This window comes from Artibeus jamaicensis, unplaced genomic scaffold (genome assembly GCF_021234435.1).
Source record: "Artibeus jamaicensis isolate MK-2021 breed Jamaican fruit bat unplaced genomic scaffold, CSHL_Jam_final scaffold_3222, whole genome shotgun sequence".
In the NCBI taxonomy this organism is placed as follows: domain Eukaryota; kingdom Metazoa; phylum Chordata; class Mammalia; order Chiroptera; family Phyllostomidae; genus Artibeus; species Artibeus jamaicensis.
Window position 1 is genome coordinate 102,522 of NW_026522038.1, and position 14,650 is coordinate 117,171.

A 14,650-nucleotide genomic window follows, 5' to 3' on the forward strand; every position below is an offset into this window, starting at 1 on the left:
AATCAAGACCCTCTCTATACTTAACCCTATGCTCCATGTATCTCGAGATGGTCCAATCCGGCCAATGGCAACCAGCACTATTTTCCTCCCTGAGTATGAGGTGGGCACTATTACCACTAATTATTTCCTGTTTTTTTTCCTGGCCTCAAGGAGTTTCTTCAAATGTACAAACTGATTCGTAAACTGCTGACTACTTGGGGAGCCACTCTGCTGATCTCTGGATTCCCCTCTGTGTGAAGATCTCTCCTCTCCAGTACTCTGTCCTGCAAACTCTAGGGGCTTTGATCTCACTAGACTCTCAGGTTGGTCTCCTCAACTCAGGGTACGCTTTGGGCTCCAACTCAGCTTTTCTCCCCTGTGCCTTGCAAGGCCTGGAAATTCTCCAAGATGTTAAGCCTGGGTACTTGTAGGTCTCACCTCATTTGGTTCTAAATTCTTGAGAATCATCATCCTTCATTTCTGATGCCCGGTGTCTTACAAACTATTGTTTGTGTATTTTTTTCCTGGATTTTGTCTGCTCCAGAAGATAAAGTAAATTCTATTCTTTCATTTGATCTTGGTCTGAGGCAAACACATCAACCTAAGTGTTTTCATTGTAAAATACTGTTTCCCAGATAAATGTCAGTATGGATCATAGAAGAGTAGCAGAATCCTAAAATTAAGACATATTTAAATCAGATTATCCAGATAAGTATGATGTAACTGTATTTGTGTAACTGAGGGTGGGACAAGTAAGGAAGGGAGATGTCCAAAGTCCTTCTCCTCTTCTCCTAGGAGGAAGGGATGAAGGAGAGAGCTGGCTTGTTACTGTTGCTGAACAGCGAGACTTCTCTTAGTTCACTGGGAATTCCACCATGCTACAAACCAGTCTTCTAGGAGGAATCTTTCCTTCTTCTTTTCCTTTCTTATATGAACACAGGTAGTTCTGGCAGCCATGCCATTTTTTAATTTCTCCTCTTCCTTGTAGTGAAAACACCACTCTAAATGGATAGGGCTACTGCTATTATTTTACTTTCTATTTAATGATTTTCATATCATCACTTTCCTGTTGCTAATGTGCTCAAATGAATTTCAATATCCTTTCCATATCTCTAGAAGCCCATTTGTGAATACAATTCTTATTAAGAGAGACATCATAACATCTTAACATACTAGAGAAATGAATTTCATGGACACAGTCCTGTAAAATGGTGCATAAATAATCTTTTAAAAAATTGAATTATATTTTGAATATCTTAATACATGTTGATTGGAAAAATATACTTTTCATGCTTGATTTTGTATATGACTATATCTGAGTTATCACTTTGAGAAAATATAATATTTTGTGTTCTAATATTTCTGGTCTCCACATAACCTTGACTTCAGTTAAGTAAGTCTACTATATTACTTAGTAATTTTCATAATAAAGGTTAGATACCTCAAAGTAAATGGTATGCTTACCTCACTATTGATATAATCTAGAAATCCTCTAACAAGAGAAGTTATTTGAATTATAATTAATGTTAGAGACTGAACCTTATTTTATTTTTTACTTCAATGGAGTTATGCTGAATGGAAATTCCATCTTGTTCAGTTATATAATTATAATTTATTATGACACTTTTCATATAAATTATGTAGAGACAGAGAGCTGTCAATTTGGTAGCTCAAATATCAGAAATCTGGGAAAAACATTTTATTTATTTTTAGGGATTTTTGATTTTCTCACTCATAAGGTATTAAAGGCATGATTAATTGAATTTGAATATAGATAGCTAATAATATAATTGATAGCTACTGATACAGATAATATATTTCTTATTTACTTACTGTATTTGATGTTCATTATATTAATAGGATAGCTTCAATATATATATATACATCAATGTTTGAATAATTAAAATAAACATTCTTTGACTTTATGCAACTTTGCAGTAATGATTCAAGTTCCTTCCACCACTGAGTTTTAGTGTGTTCTCTCATTTAAGAGAATATTCTGAAAGCCTTTGGGGCACTTTAAAAAGTCATATTTTAAAAATATTATGAAAGCTTTTTTCTATCTTATTTTAGTGTATAAATGATACTCAAAATTACACAACATAAGTCTTATTTACCCAAATGATACTAAAAGTTAAAAATGATATTTTCATCTGTTAGCTTATATATTATATTTCTGGAGGTTATATTAATTGTGATATGTTGACAAAGCAAAAGCTCCGCAATTTGTCTAATTTTTTTATTATCTTGATTTCTCAATGTTATGACCCAAAGGTGTGCATTAAGAAAGTAACGCTGTATGTACACGCCTACGGAGGAAATAAAGCAAATGTGCTGCTCTGCTTGCTTATGTTTTACTCCTTCTCTGCCCGTGTTCTCTGTTCTTCTTGAAAACGAATGATTGAATGGAATGGCCTAGACACAGGGTCCATTTCTCTTTGTGCCTTGTTCAATGTGAAGATCATACAGCCTGAAGCAATATCTCCTTTAGAAAACAGAGAATTATTTAGAGTGTGCATCCATCCCGTGATTGCAAGAGAGGATTCCAGGGTTTTGTGAAGGCAAAAATAATGCTTTCAAATCCACATATATGTCATTCAAAGCTAAGTGGAAAAAAAATGAAGCGGCCATGACTTTTAGATTCTAAGCTAAAAGATGCTATGTAAGGTTAAATTTGCATTTTCATTACCTAGTTAATAACATTTAAAAGAATAAAATATACCATGTCAATGTATAAAAAACATTGATATGATTTTTATACTTACTAATTAACAGCCGAGACAGAAGAAAACTACTAGAATGTTAATATTTTTATACAAGCTTAGTAATTTATTACAATATAGTGAATTTAAAGAAACAGGTTTATTACAAGTTTATTACAAGTTAGTGAACTTAAAGGAACATTGTTATTTTATTATCAAACTTCAGTCTGTGCTTTCATTTCATTTAATCAGATTTTTAAAATGCTCATACCCAACTTATGAATTTAGTTAGGGCTTTGGAGGTTCATACCAAAATTTAAGTATTATACAAATAATACTTAAATACAAATACTTAAAGATTTGTATTTAAGTTATATACAAATCTTTCCATGACCTAAATGTATAAAAAACCTATGACAATAGCCAAAGTAATTTGGCATATTTCTTTTAAATAGCATGTGTGTTACAGATTTGGGGACCAGATATGGCGTATGAGAATTATATTCAGTCACACTTCGTATGACATGTCTATTCACTTTCACACGCACGCTGAAAACCAGGTCAGGCCAGGAAAGAGCAAGTGGCTTTAGCATAAAATTAGAGGGCAATCCAGCTAGTGTTCTAAGGGGGAAAAACAAACAAAAAAAAAACCTGGGGTGAGAAAAAAGAAATATTAGGAAGCAGGTAGAAAAGGAAAAGTCAAGAATGAAGAGAAAAAATAACTCTTCCCAAAGAAATCATCCTGGAAATAAGTAATTTCTCCTAAATATTGATGCTTTTGAAAATGAAAGTGCCTAATGAATGTTTCAAAGGACATCCGAAACTCACAGGCACATATTTTAATATCAGGTAGGAAGAAAATCGTAGAATCATGAGCGTGAAAAATATTTTTATTAAAAAGATATATGGTTTGTCCACGAGGCAGGTTTCTCTAAGCTCTCAGAGTTCACTGCACAGCCTCAGCAATTTAGTGGGCTCTGCCGCAGAATCATCATAAATCAATGAGAGGATGTCTGGAGCCGTGGGGAATTTGCAGGCTCACTTATGTATGAGGCCATTCACAGCACTTCCGCTCGGAAACCTGGAAATCTTTTATGAGACCACATGCTTGCTTGTCTGAGACACACCTATGTCTGGGCAGGAATATCTTTGGCTAGATTATGTTAGTTGTCTTTCTGCCTGACTGAAAAAATTTTTTTCCAGCCAAATCCTCTCTCCTTTGGGGGCAGGAAACCCTGATTTCATTTCTAGTTGTATTGACCAGACCCAGTGTTGTAGGTTCTAATTAATATTATCAGCTTCGGAAACACACAGGGATTCAACTTTGACTGACATAAGCCAGTGGAGGAGGAGTTCTATTTTTGAAATGACAGATATAACTGGAAATTCTCTGCTGGAATCCACCAGGGGGCAGCTCCCTTGTGATATGCTCAGTATTTGCCTCTTAGCCCAAGTTGGTGGGAAGCATTCCTAGACACTACCCCTTTCCCTACCACATTTTATTCCAAACCATCAGAAATCCCCCTCAAATTCTTGTTTTGTGGAGCATCATATGTACCTGCGAAAACTGCAAAAGGAAAGTAAATGTGGCTCTAGAGAAATTTTAGTATCAAAAAACTGGAAGAATGTTCTTAAATGCCACACAATGTTAAGCTACTAAATAAAAGCAAATAACCTCTTCAGTTGGATAACATTCTTATAATTATCATTACTATTTCCTGAAAAAAAACTGACATAATTTTGCAAATGAAGCTTTAAAGAACAAAAAGAAGGCTACAATCCAAGTATGGAAAACCTTGAAAAGGAGACTTTTAAAATAAAGATTATTGTCAAGAAAGCAGTGACTTTTCAATGTCACTAAATCTCATTCAAGAGTAGCTATTATTTAACAAACTTACTAGAATCTAAAAGTGAAAGAGAGTAGTGAGAAGAATTGCAGACCATATCAATATAGGAAATCATTAAGTCCTAGCAGAAGCAAAGTAAATTGTTCTATATCAGATGCATTAGCAATACCTCCTGCACTGATATCATAGTTTGCTTTATGAAGGTAAAACAATTTTTAATGTTTCAAGCCAAAGATGTTCCTACATCTGACATAGAGCAGCAGTGGATAAAACCTGCTTTTCCATCCTGAAAAAGCCTTTAAATACATTATTAGCCAAGTCTACGACACCTGTACCATCAAAAATTCCTGTTTTTTAAATGTATAAATACACGGTAAAAACTCCTAGCAAGTTGTTGAGAGAAACCTAGTTGGAGATGGGGTAGAAGAATGACTGAGATCTTCAAATTAATAGTTTTTCAAACAGCTGTCTGATGGAATCAAAGGATGGTATTTCTGGACAAGCATACAAAAACATTATTGCCACCATGTATTTTCTGTCTATTGAACTAAATAATAATTGCAGTCAACATACATGGTACTCCTAATTCTAAAATCTTGACCCTTAGTTGGCTTCTGTGGAAAACCATGAGAATAACCATGGTCAGATGTGCTCTCTACTTTGTGAACAATCTCATTCTTTACATTATTAAAACTAAGAAGTTCTTGTATGTCTCACAGAGGACCTTCACTGAAAGCTATATTAAGACACAGTTTAGGCTCTGGTGACAAGGTATCCTAAAGTACAAGGTTTAAACAAGGTAACTAAGCATTCTGTTCACTATGAGGAATCTCTCCAGGCAGGTGATTTAGGATTGCCAAGGTTCCCTGGGGCAACAGGGACAGAAGACTCTTCTGTTTCTTTGTTTCTGAAATCCGTAGGCGATTACCTCATTAACTTGATTGAAATTAGTCAGTGTCCATATTGTAGCCCAAAATAAGGTTGAAAGAAGAAAGAATTTGTAAGTTCCTTTACTTTTAAGGGCATGATTCAAGGTTGATACTTTAAGCCTTCTCATATGCTACTGGCCATAATCAATCATATGACTCCACCTGGCAAAAATGGATTTGGAAATATTGTGGCTAGCTGAGTGGCCACATATGTGATCAGTGCTTAGGTTTGTAGGTGGACAGGAGAACAAATATTAGTCAAGGCAATTGGCAATCTCTGCCACAACAGTGTTCACAAGTTAACAATATAGACATATTAATCACTAGACATAAGTGCTTTTATTTTAGAAATTAAGAATTCCTCAAAGATTTTATGTAAGATTAAGCTTTATATAAATAATAGTTCCTTGCTAGAAATAACAATAAAATTTTCTGGATTTTAAGACCAATTACTAGAATTATTGGAGTGGTCACACTGGAATATATAAAATTGACAAACCATTATACTGTAAACCTGAAAATAATATAACTAATATTATATACCAACTACACTTAAATTTAACAAAATTAAAAGTGGAAGAAAATAAAACTTTCAAGATTTTTTTATGTAGCCTAGTGTATCATAAACTGTTTTCTCTAGGTGAATTCCACTAACCTATTTTGGAGTCTAGCCACCAACTCATGCTGAGTAATTCTGAAATACCCATACAATTTACTGATATCTGTAATTGCCAGATAAGGAAATGGCCGTTCAGTATTATGAAAATACGTCCCCCTCTTTGTTTAATTCTTTTTTGCATCTCTTCATTAATTTCTTTTTACTTATTATCACCAAGAAACATAGTCATATTTTTCTCTTAGGTATCAAAAACAACACATATTAAAGAGGCAGCTTGAAAACGTGTTCTCACGACCAAGTTTCAAATGCCTTTTATCCAAATCATCTTGCTCTAAACAATCTTGGTTTTTCTGGTTCTCTGAGATCAAAAAAGGCAGTGCTCATCTTTGCCCAGAAGTAACAGAGTGGGAAGTTCGTCTAATGATAAGTGAACACCCTCGGCACAGCAGAAGGACAACTGCGCATTAGGCAGCTGCTGCTGCACCGTACGGCTTCCTCACTTTCAAGCAAAAAGTGCTTACATGAACAACTGTACAGAGTGCCCGATGAGGCCATTAGCGGCTAGCTTGTGTAGTGCAAAATGAATGTATTTCACTCCATCTGAGCTAAGAAAGGTTTGGAGCTTCGGTGACGTAAATTGGGCTCCATTATCACTTAGCAGCTCTTTTGGAACTCCATATCCTGTGCGAAGTCTTTTAGTCTGGACTGGAGAAAGAGAATTTCATAATAGGCTGTGGCCATTTTCTAGAGGTAATGACTGTAGCCAGAGTTTAGGAAAACCCACTATCTACTTTTGTTGTTTAGCAAATATAAGAGTTTTAAATGCATTTATGTAAGATCCATGTAACATTAGAAAATTATTCTTTAGTTGATATTATCTTTAGTTGATTTGTATTTACTTGATTTGTATTGCCAGTCCTAAGGTAATTACAGGCCAAAGTATTTTTGTTTTTAAATTCCTCAATAATCTTTTGTAAGGCTGTCTTCAGGGAACAATTAGCATGTTTCAAAAAACACAAAGTATACTACACAAATATTTGTCATGTTGAGTCAAATGGTAATATAACAGCTTAGTTTCCTAATCATCTCTATGTATATTACAGGACATTATGTGTAGCAGAAAAACCCAAAGCCATATTGTTTTATTTCCCTGCATGGTTATCCAGGTAACACTGAACCAAAACGTTCTCTTCATTTTAGTGTGTGTCATTTCCCCTCTAGGTAAGATTTCAAATACTTTGTTACAACTTTTCTTTAAATTATTATGCACATCTATACTTATTTTTGTTGAGAAACTAAGAGTGGCACATTAATTTTATCTTAGCCAGATTCTTAAAAATATAGTAAATACAAAACTCTCCCTCTCTCATTAATTCGATTCCTCTGTTGAACACTTTCTATGTTTATTTGTTTCAATATTCTTACTACCTCAGAGTCTTTGGGGGCAGTGCCATTTATTCTCTTTAGACAGCATTTGATTTAACATTGATTTCTAAATGCTTTCCTTATATCCTTTCCAAGTCATTGTCAACGCTATTTAAAGTCATTCTGGCACAATCAGAATCAAATATAGTTGTATATGCTTTTAATAGTATTTTTTTCCTTTGAAAGATGGTGTCATTGTTTTTCAAAACATATATAGTCACAGTTACTAGTGGCTTCTTTAGTATAATTCCTACATTTCATCTTTGCCCTTTAGTTCCCATTTTCAAAATCTTTCAGTGATATCACTATTGTGTTCTAGAGTATAAATTTCCTATTTTTATTAATACAGACATTTCCTTGCATGTAAGTTACCTAAATACAATCTTTTAATCTTTAGCATTGATCCTAAACTTTCCCACATTTCCACAATATTTATTTTACATATCAAATTGTCCCTTTCCATTTGTCATGAATTTTCATCAAAGTTTACATTCAAATAATTTTTATAAGGTGGACATTTAGAATTTAAAATTCACTTTCATGCTTGACATGTTGGGACAATAGCAAAAATGCATCATTATACATACTATAAAAATTCTGTGTTTTCTCAAAAGTACTCAGCTTCATCTGTGTGGAGGGATTGAAGAGATATTGGGCTATTTTTGTTTTTCTTCATTTTGTTGCAAATTTCAGACACATTTTAAAATGACTAAGATTGGCAGGTTCTCTCTCCGGAAAGCAACAAACTGTTACAAATTGACAAAAGCTATTATTTCATTGCCCTGGAAATTAGTCAAAGGCATAGGAACAGCTAAACGACTTTAGAGAACAGTGGGAGTCTGCCATTACCCCAGCTCAGTGTAGAGTTTCTGTAAGGACTGCAAAGTTGAGAGGATCCTTCCTATTTGAAATGCTGAGTGATAACCATACCCATCACTATTATTAGTGGTAAAAATGAAAGAGGAGAGATTGCAACTGATACCACAGAAATACAAAGGATTATAAGAAATCACTATGAACAACTATATACCCAAAAAAGTGAAAACCTGGGTGAAATGGACACATTTCTAGAAAAATATACGCTTCCAAAACTGAATGGAGAAGCAGAAAGCCTGTACAGACCATCCGCACCTGGTGAATCAAAGTAGTAATAAAAAAACTTCTGGCACACAAAAGCCCTGGACCAGACAGTTTCACAGGAGAATTTTACAAAACATTTAAGGAAGATCTAACCCCTATCCTTCTCAGACTATTCTAAAAAATGCAAGAAGAGGAAAGACTCCCAAACTCTTTTTATGAAGCCAGAATCTTCCTAACCCCAAATCCAGATAAAGACACCACGAAGAAAGAAAACTACTGGCCAATATTGCTGAGGAACATAGATGCTAAAATCCTCAATAAAATATTGGCAAACCACATCCAGCAATACATCAAAACTATCATAGAGCATTATCAAGTGGGATTCATCTCAGGGATGCAAAGATGGTACAATATTCACAAATCAATAAACATAATGCATCACATAAACAAAAGGTAAGACAAAAATCATATGATCATATTAAGAGATGCAGAAACAACATTTGATAAAGTACACCACCCATTTATGATAAAAACACAGCAAAGTGGGAGTAGAGGGGGCATATATCAACATTATAAAGACCATATATGAGAGACCTAAAGCCCACATCATACTCAATGGACAAAAACTAAAATCTTTCCCACTAAGATCAGGAAAACCCTACAGACTCCACCAAAAAACTACTTGACCTAATAAATGAATTTGGCAAAACTGCAGGATACGAAGTCAGTATTCAGAAATTGAAGGCATTTCTGTAGGCCAAACCAAAATATCAGAAGCAGAAATCAGGAAAACTCTCATTTGATATAACAACAAGAAAAATAAAATACCTAGGAATAAACCTAACCAAGGAGGTAAAAGACCTGTACTCAGAAAACTACACAATACTGAAGAAAGAAATTAAGAAAGACACAAACAAATGGACATATATACTGTGTTCATGGATCAGAAGAATTTAAATGATCCAACATCTGAATTATAGGGGTACCAGAAGGGGAAGAAGAAGAGCAACAAGTGGAAAACTTATTTGAACAAATAATAAAGGAGAACTTCCCCAATCTGGCAAAAGAAATAGACTTCCAGGAAATCCAGGAAGCTCAGAGAGTCCCAAAGAAGTTGGACCCAAGAAGAAACACACCAAGGCACATCATCATTATATTAGCCAAGATTAAAATGAAGGAGAGAATCCTAGAAGCAGCAAGAGATAAGGGGATAGTCACCTATGAAGGAGTTCCCATCAGACTGTCAGCTGATCTCTCAATAGAGACCTTATAGGCAAGAAGGGGCATGCTTCTCAGATAAGGTCAAATTCAAGGAGTTCATCATCACCAAACCCTTATTATATGAAATATTAAAGTGACTTATCTAAGAAAAAGAAGATAAAAAAGATGAACAGTGAAAGGACAGCAAACTCACAGTTATTAAGAACCACACCTAAAACAAAAGCAAATTAAGAAGACAGATCAGGAGCAGAACCATAGAAATGAAGATCACATGGAGGGTTAGCAACAGGGGAGTGGAAGGAGGAGAAGGGGGGAAAAGGTACAGAGAATAAGTAGTATAGACAATAGATAGAAAATAGATGGGGGGAGGACAAGAATAGTATGGGAAATAAAGAATCTAAAGAACTTGTGACACATGGACATAAACTAAAGGGGGGGAATGGTGGGAGAGGGGGTGTGCAGGGTGGAGGGGACTGAAGGGGGAATGGGACAACTGTAATGGCATAATCAATAACATATATTAAAAAGAAAAAAGAATTAACATAATCAAAATGTTTTTCCTACCCAAAGCAATTTATAGATTCAAGAAAATCCCTACTAAAATAACAATAACATATTTCACAGACATAGAACAAACACTTCAGAAATTTATGTGGAACCATAGTCAACCTCAGATAGCCACAACAATTTTGAGAAAGAAGAGCAAAGTAGGAGGAATCACAATACCTGGTATCAAATTATATTACAAGGCCACTGTAATCAAAACAGTCTGTTACTGGCATAACAGACACTTAAATCAATGGATCAGAATAGAGAGCCCATAAATAAACCCATGTCCCTATGGTCAATTAATACTGACAAAGGGAGCAGAAGCATAAAATGGAGTAAAAATACCCTCTTCAACAAATCGTATTGGAAGATCTGGACAGCTACATGCAAAAATATAAAATTCAACCAGCAATTGTCACTTTACACAAAAATCAACTCAAGGTGGATGAAAGACTTAAATATAAGTCACAAACAACACTATAAAAGTCATAGAGGAGAACATGGGCAGGAAAATCTCAGATATCCATGAAGCAATGTTTTCACCGATATGTCCTCTAGAACAGGGACAAAATGGAAAGAATAAACAAATGGCACTTCACCACAATAAAAATCTTCTTCACAGCTAAAGAAAACATCAGCAAAATGAAAAGGGAACTAACTGTATGGGAAAATATATTTACAAATGATACTTGGACGAGGGTTTGGTTTCCAAATATATAAATAACTTACATTACTCCACACCAGGAAGATAAAAACCCAATTAAAAAATGAGCAAAAGACCTGAACAGACATGTCTCCAAGGGGGACACACAGAGGGCCGAGAGACCTATGAAAATATGGTCAGCATCACTAGCTGTAGGAAAAATTAAAATTAAACCTACAATGAGATATCACATCTCACAAGTCAAAATGACCGTCATAACCAAATCAACAAACAACATGTCCTGTCAAGGTTGTGGAGAAAAGGGAGCCCTAGTACATTATTGGTGGGAATGCAGACTGGTGTAGCCAGTGTGGAAAACAGTACAGAATTCCCTCAGAAAACTAAAAATGGAACTGCTTTTTGACTCGGTAATTCCACTGCTAGGATATCCTAGGAACTCTGAAACACCAATTCAAAAGAACCTATGCATCCCAATGTTCATAGCAGCATAATTTACAACAGCCAAGTGTTGGAAGCAACCTAAGTGCCCATCAGTAAATGAGTGGATTAAAAATTATGGTACATTTGCACGATGAAATACTATGCAGCAGAAAGAAAGAAGGAGCTCCTACCCTTTGTGACAACATGGATGGATCTGGAGAGTATTATGCCAGGTGAAATAAGCCTGGCTGTGAAAGACAAATACCATATGATCTCGCCTATAAATGGAAACTAATCAAGAAAACAAACACGTAAGTGAAATATAACCAGAGACATTGAAATAAAGAACAAACTGACAGTAATGAGTGGGGAGAGAGTGGAGGGAATATGGGTGAAAAAAGGGGAAGGGTCAAAAAGGAACATGTATAAAGGACACATGACAAAGCCAAATTGGGGGCAGGATTGGGGGTAGGAGGTAGGGATGGGTGGGGTGGGGGGTGGAAAAATTGAGACAAGTGTACTTGAATAACAATAAAAAGATACTATTAGTGGAAATAACTTCTTGAAGGCAAGGAAACAGGTAAGAGACAATTCCTTGGCTTTACTAGCCTGAGAAGTGACTGGGCCAAGTGTGTTTCAGGCTGAATCTGTGCTTGTGTCCAGCTGATACTAGAAGAGCCCCAAGATGTTTAAACATTCCTGGTCAATCCTGGGACCATGTGCACATGTGGAGAAGACTTAAAATGGACTAGAGAGAAAAGTAAAATTTGGGCAACTTGAAAATGGCCTGACCATTGAACCTATTTTCTTATCCACACTCAGATCCATCTGCCAAGGACAGAAACCTTACTTGTTCAAGTGGTTAAGAAAAACTTCCTGGCAATCATTCAATGACCACTAAGTTACTCAGCTTCAGGGCCATCTCCCAGGAAGCCAAATTAAAACCAAACAAAACAGAGATAATTAAAAAATTCTGAGCAGAGACATGAATGAGCATATATTACAATGGAGACATATGTCACAGGTTATGTCCAGGCAGGTTTTAAAAAGCAAAATAAAGAAATATACAACTAAAACTGTCAGCTACCTATGGGGAAAAAATTTTAAAACCCAGAGATGCTATAATATATACAGTAATATAATAGATATGTATACATATGAATGTTATTTTCTATAGATAAAAGTTATTTCTAAAAATAACCTGGCATTAAAAATTTGAGATGTAAATAAACAGAAAAGCATGACACATTTTTGAGAATTTAAAGAAACTTAATAAAAACTGTCCATGAGTATACACAAATGTTGATTTTAGCAGACACATACTTCCAATGTGCTATTTTAAATGTGTTCAAAGAAAAGTAAACCACTGTAAAAATTAAAGGAAAATTATGACACGACAATAATGAATCAACAAATAAAAAATTCAACAAAAATATAGAATTTATGAAAAATAAATAACAGTTCTAGAATCAAAGAATACAGAAACTTAAATGAAAAAGACTGAATGAAGACTCAACAGCATGTTGTAGATGATAGAAAAAAGAACCAGTGAAAGTAATAGAAAAAGACCTCCCAAATTTAATGAAAACTATTAATCAAGAAAACTCAATAGGACAAATACAAAATAGTAGTTATCCCCAGCCACATTATAGTTTATCTGTTTGGATTCAAATGCAAAAAGAAAATCAAAAGCAGCAAGAAGAAAATGGCCCATTTAGTATAGGAGAGCTTCAGTGCAGTCAATAGCGGCTTTACCATCAGAATCCAATAGGACTCCAGATGGCAGTGGAATGACATTAAAAGTTAAAAAAGATAAAACAAAATAAAAAATGAAAGCAAACTGTCAACAAAGAATTCTATATCCAGGAAATCTATTCTTCCAAAAGAAGGTAAAATGCAGATTTTCCAGGAAAGTAAAGAATGGGGCTATTTATTGCTAGTACGCTTACCATACAGTAAATGCTAGAGGAGTCTTTCAAGCAAAGAGGAAATGACACAGGAGAGCACTAAAATCCTTTGGAAAAAATGCAGAATATCATGAATGGTAAGTGTGGGCTGTAAAAAAGATTTTACAGATGCATTTTTATAACTTCTTATATAAAAAACATCAGAATGTACAAAGCAATTATAACATATTGTTGTGTTATAACATATATAGACTTAATATATGACAATAATGGTGGAAAAGAGAAAATGAAGCTACAATGAAGCAAAGTTACTATGTGGTATCAGAATCAAGGTAGTATCACTATGAAGTATAAATTAAGATACATATTGTAATCTCTAGACCAACTACTAAGAAAAAACTCAAAAATATAGGATAAAATAACTAAAATAATAGACAAAAATATGTATTTAGCACTTAAGAAATTAGAGACAGAGAAGACTGGTGACCTACAGAAAATAAATAGTAAAATGATAAATGAAAATGCAACATACATATATTGCACCAAATATAAATAGCTTTAGAAACCTAATTAAAAGGCAGAGATTGGATTTAAAAGTAAAAACTCAACAATGTGTTGTCACGAAAAAAGATATACAAACAAAACCATAAGAATACTGGACTGCCTATATAAATATCAGACAAAATGAAAATTTAGACAGTGAATTTTACTAGAGACAAAAAGAGAAATTTCATATAAGTCAACATATCAGAAAAATATAACAATTATATTGGTTTTGATTTTGGTTTATAACTACCTTTACATTAAAGTATATACTAATTGAAAAAAGCATTTTTCTTATTTAGAAAAATATAATATTTTATGTGTCATTCAAGTATCAGTTTTTTATTTTCAAATTATTTCCTCGATTGTCAGTTATAGCAGTGTGATTATGCATCTATTCTAAACAAAATATTTTCTTTTCATGTGCAGAAAATCTATTCTAATAAATATAAAAACCTTCCTTCATTTGGTTTAGCAAATTATAGTAAAATTAAAGGTAAACCAAAAAAATTAAAACATCTAAAAATGATTTTCAAGATCTTATATATATTATGCTAAACTAGTGCATGCTTATTCAGCTGCTGTTTTAGAATCTAATTTAATTCTTATATACCTTAATTTAGTACATTTGCTTTTTATCTTATCTGAAAAAGAAGTTTGGAAAGAGCTCTTTTACAACAAAAGAATTCTTGATCTCCTACCTTTTTATTTTTTCACATATTGTCATATATCCACACCAGTGAAATTATTATTTTTGAAAAAGTT